Source organism: Canis lupus, chromosome 27, assembly GCF_048164855.1.
Source record: "Canis lupus baileyi chromosome 27, mCanLup2.hap1, whole genome shotgun sequence".
Taxonomy (NCBI): Eukaryota; Metazoa; Chordata; class Mammalia; order Carnivora; family Canidae; genus Canis; species Canis lupus.
This window is the reverse complement of record NC_132864.1, coordinates 36,145,856-36,164,333: the sequence shown is the minus strand read 5'-3', so window position 1 is coordinate 36,164,333 and position 18,478 is coordinate 36,145,856. Positions and strand designations below refer to the sequence as shown.

General features: G+C 60.5%; 2 protein-coding genes across 4 annotated transcripts in view; one reads left to right on the top strand and one right to left on the bottom strand.

Annotated features, from left to right (window-relative positions):
* Nucleotides 1–18,478, top strand: part of RSPH14 (radial spoke head 14 homolog) — a 78,077-nt gene that overhangs the window by 25,531 nt on the left and 34,068 nt on the right. The gene's annotated exons all lie outside the window — the stretch shown is intronic.
* GNAZ (G protein subunit alpha z) overlaps nucleotides 1–18,478 on the bottom strand; it is a 51,882-nt gene that overhangs the window by 10,147 nt on the left and 23,257 nt on the right. The gene's annotated exons all lie outside the window — the stretch shown is intronic.

Here is an 18,478-nt window from a genome sequence, read left to right as displayed (position 1 = left end):
CCTGGCAGCGCCGTGGCTGGATGGGCCAAAGGGGAGGCTTCATTTGGGACTGGACATCAAATTGGTACCCTTCACAAAGTAACAGCCATGTCTCTGGCCCTCTGGGCTCCCTCTGTGATGGAAGCTTGGGGGCATCCAGGTTGGGGGCTGCCTGTCAGCTGGCAGGGTGTGGTCTGGGGTGGGGGAGAGCTGACCCAGTGAGTGGCATGTCCCAGTGGGCAGTGCCAACTGCCCCTTCCCCCATCACCAGCGGAGGCAGGTGGGGTGCAGGATCCTGTGCCCTGGGCCTGGAGGGTGGGAGGAGCCTCTACTTCCCTGGCCCATCCTGAGCCCTACCAAGGCAAAGTGGGCTTTGGGGTCCCCAGACTTCTCCAGCGGGAGGAGGGCGAGTGAGCCCCGCCCTCAGACCTGTGCCCTGACCTCCTGGCAGGAAGGCGCACAGGGTAGGTGTGACATGTGTTAGATGCATTTGTAGCTACGGACTGGTGTCAAGACAGGGTTGTGCCTCCAGAGTAAAATCACTCCAAGGATGGTGTCAATCACTCAGGGAAATAGCTTATTCTTAGTCTCCAAAGAAGAGGGGGGGCAGGGGGCAGGTCTTTGGGGGGTGAGAGGAGTATGTGTGTGTTTCTCTTCATGTAAAGCTGCAGAGATGTCTAGGATGGCCTGGGGGTGCTCAGGTGGCCCTGCTGGGGGGCCTCGGGAAGCAGGTGGAGGCTGACCGTTGGCTAAGGCTCTGTGAGGAAGAGGCCAGGTCGGGCCCAGATTGCAGGCTGCCTGGTGGCTCAGAGCCAGTCCACTGAGGGTCCTCATTCGTCCACGGTGCAATTCCCTTCAGGGCTCCAGCTTGTCCAGGGGGAGCTCAGAGGTCCAAGACCCTGGCCTGTATCTACCCTCAGGTGGAAGAGTGTAGGTAGGAGAGCTCCCGTGGGAACAGGGTAGTGGTGGCAAGAAGAGCGAGAACCCCAGACCAGGCTGGAGGCCTCCTCACACTGTGCCTTGGGGGCTTATCCCTAAGGGAAGCAGTGGAGGAGGGAGAGGTACTGGGAGGAGCAGGAGACAGGGTGGGATCCGGGGGCGAGAGGGATGCTAGGACCCGCAAGCCTCACCTGGGCACAAGGCCTTGTGCTGTTGTCACAAAGACAGGATACTCTGCTCTCCTTTCAGAGGAGCTACGGCCACAACGAGGAACTGTGGTCAAGCAGCCTTCCTGGGCTCCTTCACCATTCACCTCTGCAGAGAAGCATTTCCTGCCAGCCTGGCGTCTGTCTCCATGCCCTACCACACCCCACGCAGACAACAGGCAGCACCTGAGACTTTCTGGGGTCTCCCTTGGCTGCTGGGCTGAGCTTGCCTTGCCTGACCTGGCCCGAGCCTGGAGGTTTGTGGCTGTGCCCCTGACAGGTGGCTGTGCCCGGGGTGGCCTCTCTCCAGCCCTGCCACTCTCCTTTGGAGCCTGAGGGGGAAGCCACTGTACACGCTTTTCTAGTTTCGAGGAGCTTGGGATGCATTCGGGGGGTGATGGTAGAAGAAAGGGACGGGCAGACAGATAGAAACCACGCAGGGAGGCAGCAGGGCTGCTCCCCGGCAAAGGCCCAGTGTGGGAGCAGGTGGAGGAGGCCTGAGTCATGTTGGCTCACGCCTGCGGGGATGGGGACAGGATGCTTGGAGCTCCCCAGGCAGCCCCAGCTCAAGGCTGTCGCCTGCTGGAATCCGTGTTTCTCCACCCCCTTCCCCTGCGTGTGTCCCCTCTTTGGAAGCGTCTCCTGGAGGGCAGGGCCCGTGTGCTGGCTCACCCGGGCCTGGAGGGAAATCACCAGGATCCTGTGCAGACAAGAGGGCAGATGTGGTTGTGGTCTGGCTGCCCACAGGGAGCCGGCGGGCAGGGCGGCCTCGAGTGGCCCTCTGCTCACCAGGCTGAGGAGCACGGCAGCTCCTCGGGCCCTCCAAATGCTGAGCTGCTGAGAGTCTGTCATAGCAGCTGCCACCCAGGGTGGCTGCTCCCCTCCCTCCGTTGAGCTGAGTACTCAGATGCTCAGCAGACTCACTGTTGTTTCCATGACAACTGAGGAGCAAGCCTCCACCCTCAGCGCCGCCTCACACAGCAACACAGACCTACGGCAGGAGGCTGCTGATCCCCGGGCTGGGCCAGGCGTCCCTTCACAGGGGCACACGGGGCTGGCCCTAGCTGGCTGGCCTGAGAAATGTTGTCCATCACTGTGTACTTGTTGGGAGGGTAGGGGAAGGTCTCTGGGAGTTGAGGGGACTCCACATTTCCTCAGAGACAGGGTAGTAGGCAGGGAAGAGGGGGCCTCCCGATGGGAGAGGAGGTTAGATGCTGGCAGCGTTACTGAAGGAGCACCGGATAGTGCCTTGCCCTGGGCAGTGTCATCCTCAACAACTGGCCCTGATGGCTCTGGGCCTTGCTCCTTCCTTTGTGTGGGGGCTACCATGATGCCTAGATGTCCGGCTCTGTTCATCTCAGAGAAGAGGCTCTAAGGGGCTCCTCCCAATATTCCCATTCTAGAGATGTGGAAAGTGGGGCTCAGAGGGTTGACCTGGCCTGCCTAGGCCCTGCTGCCAGGCCTACCACCCCACCCCAAGGAGAGCCCCCAACAGCCACAGCCACCCAGGCCTGTCATCCCCCTCACTGCTACTGGCCTCAGGAAAGGGGGACATGCCCGGGGACAAAGCTTAGATGACCAGGGTCACTTCTAGATCTATCTGGTTAGCATTTCCCACTTCTTCCTCCCACAAACCTAAATGCTGCCTTGCCAGACTGGAGAGCTGGATTAATGAGGCTAATGAATTGATGAGCCCCTGACTGTCCCTGGAGCCAATGTGCAGGGACAGCACAGAGAGGAGAGCCACCAAGGCAATGTGGGAGAGCCAGGAAGCCCTGTTGCTCCCCCTCCCCTCCTCCTGGCATTCAGGGCCTCTGGGCAGAGCAGCATTCTCCCTCATGACAGCCCTTGCCTCCCACTGCTGCCCAGGCTCAGGTCCGTCGCCCAACCCCACATCCCCTGCCAAACTGAGGTCCTCAAGGTCATGAGGCACAAGCCCTCAGGATGCCCAGGCCGAGACAGACAGGACACAGTCCTGTCCACATGCAGGGATAGCAGCTCATGTCCCTCCCTCCCCTCCATCTGTCACAGCCACCAGGGGCTGCTTCTGCTTAGCAACCCCCACCCCCACCCCCAACTCGATGCCTTCCTATCCCACTCTGTTCTGTGGCCAGGTCTCCCCAGTGTAGACCGCAAGTACCTTGCTCTCTGAGCCTTGGTCGGCTGTCCACTCAGATCAGCATCTACCCCTCTTCCATCCGACCCCCTTTTCTCTCTGGCTTATTTCAGCGTTAGGGCTCCCTGAGAGGCATATGTGGGACATTCTGGAGGGTCAGCGGCTGATCCCTTAGCAAGGCAGGATGCGACCCTAGAAGGCGGGGGCCTGGGCAAGGAGCCCTCGGACTCCCGTCTGCTCCAACACGACTGCCCACCCACTGTGCGGCCAGGCCCATGGAGGGCCGCCTTGGTTCTCCTTGAACTTTACCAGCCTTGGGTCCTGCTAGTCAGGAGACAGCGGTTATTTTAGGCTATCATGCAATGAGTCACAATAGAAACGTGGTCAATAGGCGATGATGTGAGGAGGCTGGAGGCCCAGCACCCCACTCACTGAGCACCACTGTCTGAGCGCGGTGCAGAGATGCAGGCCCAACCTCTCCCTGCCGCTGCTTTGGCTGCCCTTCTCGTTCCTCTGCTCTGGGCCCCAGTCGGTCACCTGGATACACCTTAAGCTCCTACTTAGTGTCTTACGTATTCCTGCCTTGAGGGACAAGGGACGGACAAAGAGCAAAGAGCAGTGGAGGCTTATACGAACGGAGTCCCCCTAGGGGAAGGACACACGCGCCACTAACTGTCCGGCACCACACCATGCAAGCTTGAGGGCAGGCGGCACAGAGGGACGGGCCAAGTCTGGGCTGGAAGGGGCCGACTTCGGCCACCGGGGCAAGCGGCATCCCAGGCTGTGGGCACAGCCTTAGCTGAGGCTGGGGCGGGGGGTGGTGGCGACGGCCCGCAGAGGGCCCAGTGTCAGGCTGTGGCTCTGCCGCCACCCTGTCCCACTGATGGTACCTCCAGATGCAGCTGGGATCTGTCCACACCTGTCCGTCCCAGCGCTCCCACTTTTATCTCTTGCCAGGCCGTCTCCTGGCTTTCTGCTCTGAGTCTCCCGAACCCTTCCCAGTCGCTTCTATCGCTGCGGATGATCTGGCGCCTTCCACTAGCTCCGGACTCATCCTTCCCTCCCTGCGCGAGGGCCTCCGCCGCCACTGTGCTGTCCTTCCCTGGGGTTCCCACAGAGAGGGTGGGCTCTCCCACGCCCTTCCTGACCCCCACCTGAAGCACCTCCTAGTCCCGACCTTAACTGTCTGTTAATTTGCGAAACAGCTTCCAGCGGCGCCATCGGACCCTGTTCTTGTCCTGCTCATCATCTGCCGTGAGCAGTGCCCCGTCTGTCAGGTGCACTGGTCTCTCCAGCGCCCAGCCAGGGCGGTCTGCCGAACTGGGGTGCGGACAGCAGGGCCAGATGGCGCATGCCGTGGGCATGCGTTAGGTGTGGCAGGTGCGTGTGCGGGGCCAGGGTGGGGTGGGAGGGGCCCCGGGCGCCCAGGGCCCCTGCCCTGCCCTCCCGCACAGGTGCACCGCCCAGGGCCTGGCCCACAGATGGCCTGCGGGCCTCGCACTGCCCTCAGCCTCCTCCCGGGCCCAGGACGGCCAACGTGTGGCAGGGGCCACCGCGGACAGCAGGACCGGCCTCCCTCCCCGAGACGGGCCTTGCGCTGCCCTGGTCTTTCACTGACAGTTGGCCTGTGTCCTCACTTCAGCTCTTGTTCAGCGGATCAATCTGGCAGAATGAGCTGAAAAGGCGTTTGATAAGCAGGAGCTCTTCCGGCTTTACAACGATCAGGAACTACCTGTGTCTTGGGGGATGCAGTCTCGGGTTTTACTTTCCTGTTTCAGTCTCCTGTGGCCAACCCTGGTGGGGGAGGGGTTGTGTGGTGGCCCCAGGCCCTGACTCCACAGTGTGTCACTGTCTGCACCTGGGGGTGGGCCTGCTGGGCTGCTGCTCCCACTGCCGCCAGCCTTGCTGTCACCTGCAGACAAACAGCCCTGAGGCCACAGGACTCCCTGGCAGGAGTGGAGATTAGCATGTGGCCCAGAAAGATTAGCAACTCAGGGTGGCATACCTCATGCCCTTGGACGGTCCCGGGTTTTCATGGGGCCCTTGACCTTCCCACCACCTTCTCTCCTTTTCTTTCCCACATCTCTCCTGCCCTCCTTGCTGCACCCCTGGGCAGGGAGGGAAGGGGACAGGAGGGTCAGGAGTGGCCCATTTTAAAGGGCTCAGTCCTGCAGGCTTTGGGCCAACAACAGATGGGGCTTCTCTGGGGTTGGGGGTATGTTCCAACCAGTGCAGAAGTCAGTCACTGCCTGCCAGTCCCCATGCCCCCCGGTCCAGTGACAATTGCAACGCTTGTAGTAAGAGCACTGGCCAGGCCTGCCACTTCAAACAGCAAAGGCTGTTTAAACAAGATAACAGGCTGCCGGTAAAGCTGAATCTCGGGTCCTAATAGCCCAAACCCCTCCGAACCTGCTAGAGATAGGGGAGAGCCACTTCCTGCCTCATGCAGTTCAGCTGCAGACCACTGGCTTCTGATGCTTCCCACCCAGCTTGGCACCCACCCTCTGTGGGCCATTCTGTTTGCTGGTCCCCGGTTTCCCCATGTGTACATGGATGGGACTAGGGTGACCCAAAGTAATAGCAAGGGTAGCAGCTTCTCACCCCCCCGCCCTTCCCCCCATGGCAGGGTAGAGCCAAGGGTTCTGCTTAGAAGGTGACAGAGGGCCGAGCTGGGCTACCTGGGGAACTTGTTCTTAGAACCTGAATTCCCCGCTCTGTGTGGTGGGGGCCACACCCTGCCAGGGTGGGAGGCCTAGAGGTTTGCATGCAGGGCCCCGTGACTGCGTCTGGGGGCCTCGTCTCTGTCCTCTACCCTCATCTTCCCCTGGATGCCAGCCCCTGGCGAATGGCTGAGGCCACCACCGACTCTCCCACGATGCCTGGCACAGGGCTGAGAGCCAAGTGCCTCGAGGCAGGTGTGGTCGGCCCAGCTTGCCTCCTTCCATTTTTTCTGTGGCCAACCACAGCCCACACAGCCATCCGAGCTGAGAGCCCACGCTGTGCCCTAGCCCCAGGGACTGCCTGGACTCCAGGAGCTGCACAAGGGATCAGGGTCCTGGACCTGGGCAGCCCAAGCCACACAACACCCCGGAGGCCCCGGCTGACCGGAGCTGTCCCCCTGGGAGCCTGAGGAGGCCAACCAGGAAACCAGCACCCTGAATATACAATCGTTTGGTTTTGCTTTCTGCTCTCCCTAAACCTCAGAACCAATGACATATAGGATCTTAGAGATGGAAAGGACTGTCCCGCTCCCACAAGTATCGGCACAGCCCTGGGGAGAGAGAGCCCCTGGGTTAGCATGACATGAGTGAGGAGCGTCCTGTCACTTGAGGGGTAGCTTAGGCATGAGAAACGACTCTTCTTCGTTTGGGGCAGCAAATTCTTAGGGCAACGTGGGAAGCATGTGCTCTGAAAGGGCCTGGAACTCCCACCTTCTGCTCTCTTCCTTCATGCTCTGGCCCAGAGAGGGCAGGGGCCCCAGGCCGCCCAGCAGGCCACTGGCAGCGTTGGCTGGAGTCTAGGCCGTGGCCTGCCTGCTCCCCCACCCCCACCCCAGGGAGGAATCCTTCTTTCAGAGCTCAGAGCCCCAATCCACTTTTGCTGCGGCTGAAATGAGAACTGTTTCCTATTTGTTTTCGTGTTAAATCCTGCCAGCTTGATCCAAGTCCCCCTGCTGTCAGTCACTGACGGGAAATTAGCAAACAGCAGGACACAGGTGCGTGCAGGCTGGAAGCTGGCAACACAGATTAGAAGGCTGGCCCGGGGCTTGCCGACTTGCCGACCGTCACTGTCACCGACAGAGGAAACTGGAGTGCAAACACCTCTCTGCGTTTTCAGCTCCGGGGGACCCCCTGGAGCCCACCAGCCTAACACCCTTGCCTGACCCTGTTTCAGCAAGGAGCGTGCTGCTGTTCCCGGGCTGAGCCCTGGGCCACGCCTCCAGGGGCAAAGGCTACTGAAAGCACTGTAGACACTTCCTGCAGGGACATGGGACACTGGGGACGGGACATCTTAATGGGGAACCTCTACCTATGGGCCATTACTGCCCTAACTCTGGCTTCTCCATCTGCAGGGGGTGAAAGGGGCTAGTGTAGTCTTCCGGGGTGTCAGCCCCGGTAAGAATCTGATTGAGGGCAGAGCCTCTCCCACAGAGGGATGACCTACATGTGTGCTGGTGCAGGCACATAATTGGAACGTGCTTTAGGGAACTCTGCAGGCTGTGGGACCCTCCGTGGATCCCAGGCACTGCCATGACAGGGGCCTCCAGCCTGGGAATGGCTGCTGCTGGCCCAGTGCCCATCCCTGCGTTTGCCCAAGGCGGGAGCTGCAGGCTTTATCTTGCCCAGGATGCTGTTACTGTCATCAGCACACCCCATACCTTGGTAGGTTCTCAGCAGCAGACATGGCTCTCCTCGTGCTGGCTCTAGCCAAGCCTCTCGGCCCGTTTACAGGCGAGGTGGGGAGGTGAGACAAAGTAGGAAGGGCCCTTGTCTTTACCTGGGAGACCGTCTGTCTTCAAGATGTGCAGCAGAGGAGTCATTGCTCCCTGGGTGGGCCCCCAAACACCTCACCTCTACCTGTCTCCCTCTGCTTCACTAGGGGTGTGCAAGCCCATTGTCGTGGATAGGCAGCGTTGGGAGAGAGCATGGGGTGGCTCAAGGTGATGCCCAGACCAGGCTACAGGTGGGCAGGACAGTCTGGATTGTGGGGCTCCAGAGCCCCAGCAGCTATGCCTGCAGACAGCGCCAGGCAGGAGCGGGGACGAGACACCCACTTTCCTGGGGGGAAGGGTGTGCCAGAGGCTGGATACTCAGTGGTATGGCCATGGTCTCACTGACCACAGGCTGGACTCACAGTGTGACAGACAGGGGGTCATCAGGCCTCCAACCTCCACAGGTTCCTTGCTGAGCAAAGAGACCTCCTGCCCTCCTCGCACCAGTGTCGCTGGGGGACCGGGATGCCCCTGGAGGGAATATGTTCTGTCCCGGGCCTGGCAGTGCCCCACTGCCTTGGCTCTGAGAGCTCTACGCCAGGTCCCCTGGTCAGAGCGTCTGAGTGTCAGAGCAGACCGTGTGTGACAGGCCCGTCCAGCACTGCCCACATCCTGATGGCTCTGTGGTGTCATGTCCTGGGGGACATGGCAGTCTGGCCCTAGGAGGCCCACGTGGGACTGAGCGGGAGGTGGGTGGGATCGCTTCCAAGAGGTGGGGAACAGACCACCCTGGAGAATCACATGTGGCCCCTGCCCACTCTGCGGTGGGCCGGCCCTGGTCTTGGGGGACCTCAGCCGTGTGCTGGTTCAGCCCACGTGCTGGTCCAGGGGTTGCTCATGGCTGTCTCTTGTGAGAGGGAAATGAAATGGCAGGAAAGTACTGTGTTCCCCACAGGCCTGTGCTGAATCCCGTACCGCCTTCCCTGTCACCTGTACTAGGCAGAGGCACAGGGGAGGCTGTGGGGGCCGGGAGAGGTTCACTGCCCCGCTGAGCTGCCCAGGGTCTGAACTCCAATGCCTGTACTCTCTTCCATCAGAGCACGAGCCCCACGGTTCCAGGCCCCGTGGGCACCAAGCCCAGGTAAAGGCAGGTATCACCAAAACTAGGTCTTGTCCTATAGCTGAGGGACTGTCCCATTTTACAGATGAGGAAGGCAAGGTTGGACCCGATCATCCAAGCAGAGGCTGTGCAGGACCAGGGGCCACATGTGGCCAGGTACTGCTCCCTCCCGCCTCCTGGGGTCCTGTCCTTGGGCAGACAAGGCTAAGAGAGGAGCTACAGGGGGTGTGCCTGTGAGCCTGGTAGATACTGAATAAAAAGCCATGGACTCGAAGTCTCCCCCTAATGCCTTTCCTGCTGGCCCAAGGGTGGGAAGCCATCCAAGAACTAAAGGTTGCCTCAGTCGGCCCAGGGCCTTTGGCTGACTGTGGCTTTATTAATGAAATTAGAGAAGGTGCATGAGCCCGAGCGATGCCAACTGGGGATGAGGAAGGCAGGGTCAGGGGGAGCTACAGCCCGGGCCCCCGGGCCAGCCAGAGCTTGTTCTCTGGGCCTGAGAACATGTGTCCAGTTGGGAGCCATGCACAGGGAGTAGGGGTGCCTTTTGCTACATCCTCAGTGTCCCCCTCAGATGCCCAGGGCCCCTCCCCTCAGCAGTTACTCCAATCTCCCCAGAAACTCTAGACCGTCAGAGCCAGTGGGGCCTCAGGGGCCCTACAGATGGACAAAGAGGGGGTCCCGCCTGGAACCTGTTAGCATTTCTGATGTTTTTCAGGGCAGCTGTGGGACTCCCCCAGATGGCAGACCTCCAGGCCCCATCTAGCCGGTTCCTGAGCGTCCCTAGGTCAGCGTGGCCCCCACTGCTCTCAGACTCCTCCCTGCAGTCTGTTCTTGATACTCAGACAAGTTGTTTTTCAGTTCTCGGATTATAGAAATCCCTTAAAACAATAATAATCTGTGTCTTAAAACCCAGAGCTGTTCTGATGTGTGCATAGGGAACAGAACTAAGGTGCTGGGGAAATTAATGAACCCCCTGGCCTGGGGGGGCCGGGTGGGATGCAGGTGGGGAAGTTCCACTGTGAAGATCCTGGGTAAGCACAGGATGGAGATGTTCTGTGGCCAGTGGAAGGGGAATCCTCTGGAATGGGTCAGGGGGCAGAGGGGGAAGCGTACAGATGGTAGGAGATGCAGCTGCTCCAGGGAACCCTGGTTCCACCATCCCGGGGTGTGTGTGTACCAATGTCCACGCCCAGCACCCCAGACTGCTGAGGACTGGATGCAGTACCTGGAACCTTGCCCCTTCCGTAGGGCAGCCAGTGCCCTAGCTCTCCACCACTCCCCACCCCCCAACAGCCCCTCGGTCCTGCTTTTGCTGGCTGCTCCCATGGCCCCCACAGCCAGGCTGGACTCTACAAGGTCCACATTGAGTGCAGGTCACTACTCCCACCTTCATCCTAATCCATCCCGGCCCCTGATATGTGGGCCCCCTTCTCTCCTGCAAGTTGGTCTCTGGGGCAGAGGAGGCCCTCCTGGCTTCTCGAAACCCAAAGAGCTGCTTCACAGAAGTGCCTTGAAGCCAGTGGCAGTGAGGATGGGGCCAGTGGAAGTGGGTGCTGGCAGGGCCACCCCAGCCCTTCTGGGGCTGCATGATGCCATTCTCATCTGACCTCAGGGGAGGAAGGGACATCATCATTTCTGTGCCTAGACGGGGAGCTCGCTGTACACAGGAGGTGTGTAAGAAATGCTTCCTGAATGAGAGTATCCCAGGGCTTGTCCTCTCAGATGGAGAATACAGGACGGGCCTGAGCTTGAGCAGATGGGCTCACGTTAGTCTGCTAACGTGCTGACAAAGAGAAAGCAGAACCACCCAGCTCCCAGGCTGCTTCTCTGCACAGAAAGGCTTCTCGTAAATCTGCCTGGGGAGAGTGGGAGGGGGAACCCAGGGCGAGCGTGGAGCCACTCCGGCAAATTACTGTTCTCGAACGGGATGAGCGTGAACAGAAATAACACCTGCGGTCACCGGGCCAGAACAGGGAACTGCTGAGTCTCAGAAAGAGGGACACTGCCCAGCTCTCCAAAACGATGCGGACGGCGAATCCTGTAAATCACCTCTCAGTGAGCCTGCCCTGGCGCTGGCCTTCCTGGCCAGGGCCGGGGTCACTGGCTGCAGTAGGTTGCGGAATGTTTAACAGCCGGCTGGGAGGGGGCTGATGGGCAGCATTTGCCAATTTCTGTGATGTGAATACCCTCTCCTGGATGATTCTGAGCTACCAGCATGATGTCAAACAGCTCACCAAGTTTCTAAAAATGGAAAAACTGGCACTTGTGAGCTGGTACCGGCCAGCTGCGGCCCTCTGGTGGGCTGCTGTGCAGAGAGGGAGGTTCTGCTGCTGCTAACCTGGCTTTCGGTGCCCCCTTAGGCAGGTGTGGGGGACAGCTCTGCCGGCACAGTGCAGAGAGCGCCTGCTTGCTCCCCTCCCTCAAGGCTTGCCACACGAGGGCAAGAGGCTGACCCCAACTTGCCTCGGAGGGAGGCCCCCACCAGAGCCCAAGCTGGTTGACTTCCTGTTTTGGAAGGGCCGCCTGGCTCAGAGATTGGAACACTGTGGACGTCCCCACGCAGATTCTGCCAAAGTGCATGGCAAAGTCTGTCTTGGTGGGAGAAGCGAGGAACGGGGATGGCGTCCCAGCTGTGCTTAGCAATGGCCTGTGCCTGGGGGGCAAGGGGCCTCTGGTGACATGGCAGGAGGCGACCAGCATGGAAGAGTGGCTGAGATGCTCGATGGCGGCGTTGGGGGGACAAGGATGAGGAGGCAGGGAGGAATGAAAAGGCTGTATTAGGATCCCAAAGCTCCACTATGCAGTGTGGAGCTGGGATGGAGGGGCTGGTCATACAGCACAGTGGGGAGGTGGGGGGCCCTGAGCCCAGTGCCCAGCCGTGTCCTTCTGTTTGGGAGATGTCTGATGGAGGACTGACTCAGGGCAAGGAGTCAAGTGCCAAGGTAGACAGGAAATGGGAGCTCTTCAAGTTTCCAGGGCAAAAGGGAGGGTGGAACGGAGGAAACTGCTATTGACAACGGCCTCAGTGGCTGCATGTCTCCCTGGGAGCAGAGGGAAGGTGGTGTCAGCCCAAGGAATGGAAATATCAGTTGGCTCAAGTGCTAGGGGCCACATATAGGCATCAGTCTGTGCTGAGGGGGAGTGACAGCTGATAGCTGCTGCATTCTCTACCCTTTCTCCGCTCTGCCCTCACCCATCACACACCCCATGGGGACTAATGTGAAGGCCAGGGCCGCAGGCAGATACACTGGCCACTTGCTGAGTGGGGGCCATGGGCTCACAGCCAGGGTCTTGCTGAGAACCAGGTGACCTTAGCCCTGTTGGGGCTGGGACAAGGCCTGGGCCACAGAGCAAGGGACCCTGGATGGGCCCAGAGCCTGATGAGCTCACATGGAGGTGGCAGGGTACCGTTCACAAGCACTGACAGCGCCTCTGGGCTGACAGCAATCTGGCTGTGAGTGCACATGTGCCTGTCCCCCTTGTAGCCAACCACAGAGAGAAAGAGTTGGTCTAAGCCGTAAAGGGGATGCCGCTGGGGAGAGCTGTGGCCAGCTGAGCCCTGTGTCCCCCTGTACCTGCAGGGGGAGGCACCATCATGGCCTGGCCCCCTTAGTGCCTTTGTCTCTACAGAGTGGCTCGGATCTGCACCTGGGGCTGTCCACTCCAAGGAACCCAGTCCCCTCTGCCAGCAGGCCCTGTCTCCTGGCTCTGGTCCAGGAGGTCTCTGATGTCCCAGGGTCATCCATGATTTGTGGAGGTTGTAATAACTTGGATGTGGCCCTGGCACATCCTGAGATCAGAAGGAGGTACTCAGGGAGATCAGTGCTGGGGTGGGTGTGGGGAAGGGCCGGCCTCCATGCAGGTCAGTGACACGCCTTCCCGGCACTGTCCCAAGTCTCCATGGTACAATTCTTGGATCTATGTCTTCGACTGGGTCAGGGGCAGGAGGCAGAGTGGGGATGTACTCTGCTCAGGCTGCTTGTGGTCCTGCCACTGATGGGGTGAGGGCAGTGCCCACCCTGACAACTACTCAAGTCTCTTGAGGCCCAGGGGGAGAAAGCGTCCATGCCCCCAGGCCCTCCCTGGAGCATCCTGTACCTACAGGACATGGGGATTCCAGAGTCCCCTGGAATCTCTGAGGGAGCAGTGCCAGCCTGCCATCTCCCGAGAGCCAGATTCAGCTCTGGGACACATGATGCTGATCCATAGGCCCTACTTTCCCCATTTGCAAAGCTGGCTGGTTAGGACACTAAAGGACATGTGAGATCCCTTCCAAATCTGAGCCGGGGTATCACCCCCATCTGGCTGTTGCCCTTTCTAATCACCTCCTCCTTTGGCCCAGCTCTGGGATCTCTAGCTTTGCTAACCATCAGTAAATGCCTATCTATCTCACTGCAATCCAGTGCATCACCATCAACGTGCCATTTTGTGACACGAAGCCACTTTTAAAGGCACTAAGACAAGCTCCTGTTAGGGCTGAATGACAAAGCAGTGCCGGGGTGCAGGTACATAGTTTGTAGGACAGCCTTGAGCAGCCCCCTCCTCTGGGGCACACTGCACACCTCTGCCCCTAGGGCCTGGCACTTGCAGGGGCTCCCAGAAAGGCTGAGTGTCCCAGGAGCTACACACTCAGAAGACAGGGCCCTGACCTCTGGCTCTTCTCCAGCCTGCATGTTTCCTGCCCCATCTAGTCTGCTGAGTACCAGTGTGTGCCAGCCTAATGTTCACAGCCCATGCCATAGACGGTGGGTGGATGACGGCGCTTTGGGCCTGGCCTCATGGTGTGGTGGAGCTGTGACCTGTCCCAGGGGAGCTGAGGGCCCCAGGATGAGGAGGGGCCACTGGCTGGGGCTGAGCAGAGGTGACAACCACAGTCTGGTTTTGTAGCACCCGTCACCTGCAGAACTTGTCTCCCTACAGGGCATGTCCTCGTTTTCAACTCATCACCAGGGACCCTCTTCCACACATGTTGGCCAGCTATCTGTTAGAGAAGAGTGGGGACTCCAAGCCTCCCACACTAAAACTTGCTGTGGCCCAGACCATACCGTGTTGTGGCCACAGTTGGTTCTGCATGAAAGCAAAGCAGGGGACATCCCTGGGAATTGCTCCCTGCCAGGTTCTGAAGGAGGGGGCAGGTGTCCCTAGGCGGCATGAGGTTTGTAGAAATGACACTGCCACTGTGCTGGGTGTGTGCCCCCTGCCCCCCCCCCCCCCCCCCCAGCAACCTGTGCCTTCGGGAAAGCTGGGTTCACCTCAGCGTCTGGCCTCTAGTCCGGGCCTTGCATCTGCACAGCATGTCTACAGCAGGTGCACAGCAGGCCCTCCACAGGGCTCAGAACACCAATAGCTCTGCCGGAAAATGGGCAACTAGGGAGCTCCCTGTGGGTCTTCATGTGAGAACACTGTGATGCTCTATAGCCTGGCCTTTTCATCTGTCCCTTCTAAAGAGTGCCTGTACCATTAAGCCGCCATGCAGTCCACTAGCAGATCTGCAGGGGCAGAGGTGGGGGGGGGGCAAGTGCCCACCTCCCTGCCGTCTAAGATTCCAAGCAGGGTGTTGGGGCCCCACCTGCTGGGGCACTAGAGGGGAGGAAGCAGAGCCCCTGCATGGGCAGCTGAGTGAGGGGCCTGGCGTGGGGCCTTGGCCACTTAGCTTCTCGGGGCTGACACGTTGGGATGGGTGGCTAGCCAGCGGGCCTCCGTGCCTGAGTGGGGCCATGGCTGAGCCTCTGAGTCTAAAGCTCTGTCTCTCTTTACTCCTGGAAGAGGCCATGGGACGGACCCACAGGCAGGCAGAGCTGCCAGGAAGTGGCGTTCCCACAAAAGGCGGCCAGAGGCAGGGAGGCCTGGCCGCAGATAGCAGGTGTGGTTCAGGGAGGGACCATGACTCGTCCTAAGCCCGGGCACCCCCACCTGTCCCGCCTGCCCCGTGACTGGGACAGCAGGCACAGCTGCCACCTCACAGGATGGGGCAGGTGACACATCCACGGGCTGTGCTCTAGCCTCCTGGCCTCTCTGAGGGGACCCCTTGTAGGGACAGTAGATGCCCACCTGACTGGAGCCCCCAGGCACCTGCCAGGACTGTAGAGGGGGGTGGGGCCCCAGGCAGGCCCAAGGACCCCTTAAATCCTTTCAGGATCAGGGCGGGGAATCATTATGAAGGCTGGGCGTGGCCCCTTGCATCTGCTCGTTGCCATGGTCCACAGACACCCCGGAATCGGCCTCCCCTGCCCAGGTGCTGCCCTGCGCTCCCTGCAGCCCTCTGCAGCCCTCCACGCCCAGGAGCCTAGAGATCCCGACGTTACCCTTGGCAACGTGCTGACGCAGATGCCAGCGGGCGGGGGGGCTGGGGGAGGTGGTGGCAGTGGCTGTGGCTCGTCTGCCAGGCGTGGGGGTGGGGGGCTCCACCAGCCCGCTGTCAGAGCAGACGAGGCTCCTGGAGGCCTCAGGAGCCGAGCAGAAAAAAAGATCTCGAGGAGCCCGGTCCAGAGCCTGGCGCTGGGCCACCAGGTTCCCTTGGTTTCTGCAAAACTCGGCGTGGCTGGCTCTTGGCTCTCGTGCCTCTGCTGGGGCCCGGGGACAGTTGAGGGCCCTTGAAAAGAAGGCACCGGGGCGGCCCTGTCCCGTCCGATGGCTGCACTCGCTCGCTCGGCCAGGCGGGAGGAGGGCAGGGGCACAGGGGGGCGGGCCGGCGGCGGGGACGGAGCTGCGTGCGGGCGCCGCAGGGGCAGGCTCTGCTCTCCGCCTGGCCCGGCTCTGCCCCGGGCGGCCAGCCCACCGCGCGGCCAGCGGCCGAGGAACCACGGGGGCTATTGTCTTTCCTCAGCAGCCTGTTTGTTTTCCATCCCGAGATATTGCTGGTAGAGCATGAAAGGTCACAACTATTTGGAATCCAGTGAATTTCCAGCCTCGCTTGAGTTTCTCATGAAGAATTTCCTTTTCTGGGGAACAACCACCTCCCCGGGCCTGCTGAGACCAGGGTGGCGGGAGCGGTGGGGTGCAGGCCTGGCTGCTCTCCCCTCCCTTTAGAAAATGCCCTGAGCAGCTCCAGAGCCCAGCTGCCTCCAGGAGGCAAATACAGGCCTTCCAGAGAACCCCTCCCCAGCCAGGCTGGGGGGTGCCATCCCCACCCAGGGCTGCCAGCTGTGCACCCCCCCATCCCCCCAGGGAGAGGGCCGGGAGCAGCCTAGAGATGTGAGGGCCTTCGTGGGGCTGCCTGTCCTGCCGTTCATGCCCCCAGCCCAACTGGGCAGCCGTTCACTAGCACACAGGTGGGGACCCGTGTGTAATGACAGACAGGCTGCAATAGAGGGGTGTGCTGGCGCTGGGGTCAAGGAAGGTCTTTCAAGGAGGTGATGCCTGAGATGAGACCTGAAGGATGGGGACAGGCAGAGCCAGGGTGATCACACACTTAAGGCCAGAGACAGCAGAGCGTGTGAGGAAAACAAGGCCAGGAAGGCCAGAACAGAGAGGAGAGAGGCAGGGGGGAGGCAGGGATGGGCCAGGAAGAGCCTCAGACGAGGGAAGGCTTGGCCTTGGGCCCATCTTTGAGGACACTTGGGCCACCTCCTAGTTGACAGGTTCAGATAGCAGAGATGATAGCCAAATACCTCCATGAAACACGGGACCAACTCGGGGCTGAGGCATCCTGCCTCCCACATCCTGCCACACCTGTGGGCACAGGCTAGGCTGACAAAGCTTGCCAACAGATGGTCTGGGAGCCCAGCCCAATGCTGAAGGAACTTGCCACCTTGCCCTGGAGATGACAGACTTAGCAGCCCGAGATCCTGGCCTCAGGAAGGCCCCAGAGCACAGGCTATCACCAGCCTCAGGACATGGCAGAAAAAGGCGGAAGGCTGGAGAGCTGACCACAGGAGCACCATGTGGCTGGCAGATGTGCTCCGCCACTGTCCTGGGGCCTCGCCCGGACCCGACCTGGGCCTTGCGTCACAGCCTGGTCAGCCCCAAGCCTTCTGCTCAGAGCAATGCCTCATCAAATAGCCTGACCTTTCCCATTGGCTGGGATGTCCCTCTGCCCAGAACCTCACACAGCACCAAAGTGGGTGTGGGCAGAAGAACAAGAGGAGCTAGAAACCCTAGAAACCACACAGTGCTGGGAGCAAGGCAGGCCTGCCCCGTGGATGCAGTGTCCTTAGCCTAGGCCCCTGACACCGTCACTGCCTGGCACAGTCCTGGAGAGACCCCCGGGTGCACACAGGACAGAGGGGGAGCCCTGCCTCCTGTCTTCACGATCACCTGCAGCTGTTTCTTTCCCCTTCTCCAAGAGGCTAGATTTCCTTGAATACCTTGAAAGACACAGACCTTCTCTCCATCCAGAAAAACGCTCAGGCACCCAGCATGGTGGCCGCAGCCCAAGGCCGTCTGTATACTTTCTTGGGGCCGCAGCCCAATTAAGACTCCCAACTGAACCCAAAGAACAAAGCTACCACCTGCCTTAAAAAAGACTGAATGAAGCCCCTTCCTTGCCATTGCCCTGGTCCCCTAGGCCCTGGAGGCTAACCCCCCACCCCCATTTCCCAGCACAGTGGGTCCCCCACCAGGACCATCACCACCCCTTCCCCCTGCCAGACCACTGCCCCCCTGAGCTGCTGGCACCCACAGCTCCATACCATGTATGGCTATTTGTGGACCCGTTTGCCCCCACACCTCCTGCCCCCAGCGTCAAAGGCCTCAAGGGCAGATTGCGAGTCTCTGTTCAGTGCTCCTGCCTGGCACAAAATGTCCTCTGTAGGACAGCCTGGGCCACCCCCCACCCCATCCGGCTGCTCAGCCTCCACCACCACTCCTGGGCACCCAAAGCCCCTGCGGTGCCTTGTGCACTGGGCTTTCTGCCTTGGTTGCACCTGCATCATGCTGCCCACCCTCTCCCCCTCGAGCCCCCACTGGCTCAGCACCAACCCTGGGTGCTCCTGGGTACCTCCCTGCACTGTGTCCCCTCTATGGGGGCTCCATCCACCCCCTTCCTTTGAGCGCCCTTCTCCACGCTGAGAACCACAGTGTTCAGGCTGAGGGCCTGAAAGAACCCCCATACCCACCCGACCCCTGGGGATTAAGCCTCAGAAACAGTTCTTAACCCTGTTGCTGCCAGACTCTAAGGATCCCAAAGGGGCTGTGGGGCCGTGGCTGCAGTTCCCAGCACCCATAACAGTGCCTGTAATCATAGGGGTTTTGTGTATTTCCTGGATTGCTACATAGACCAGCAACCGGATGCCTGGCCTGGGCCTTGTCTCCATTCATGTCCTGCCGAGCTGTCAACCTCCCTCCCAGCCTCCAGGGCTATACCCCCTCACACCTGACTGCACCCCAAACTCACCCAGAGCAGAGCCCCTCATAGGGCCCAGCTCCCCCTTCTTCCTCCCCAGTGAGCCTTCCCTGCGGGCCGGGCACCCCAGGGCCGCTTTTCTGGGCTCCAAGCAACATGGTCTTGGGGCCAAGGAGTAGGTCCCACTTGGCAGAGGGATGGCTCTCCACGCCCTGGGCATTTCGGGCATGGGTGTGGGCTGCTCGTGGCACTGAGGCAGGGGCCACCTGGGTACCTGGGGTCTATGAGCATCCTGAGGGTAGTGCTGTCAGCAGCTGGGTGAGGACATCCCTACCTGGTGGGGCCCGAGGGTGTGGTGGTCACTCAGAGGGATGCAGAGACCCCGAGGGCCCATGAGGGACCC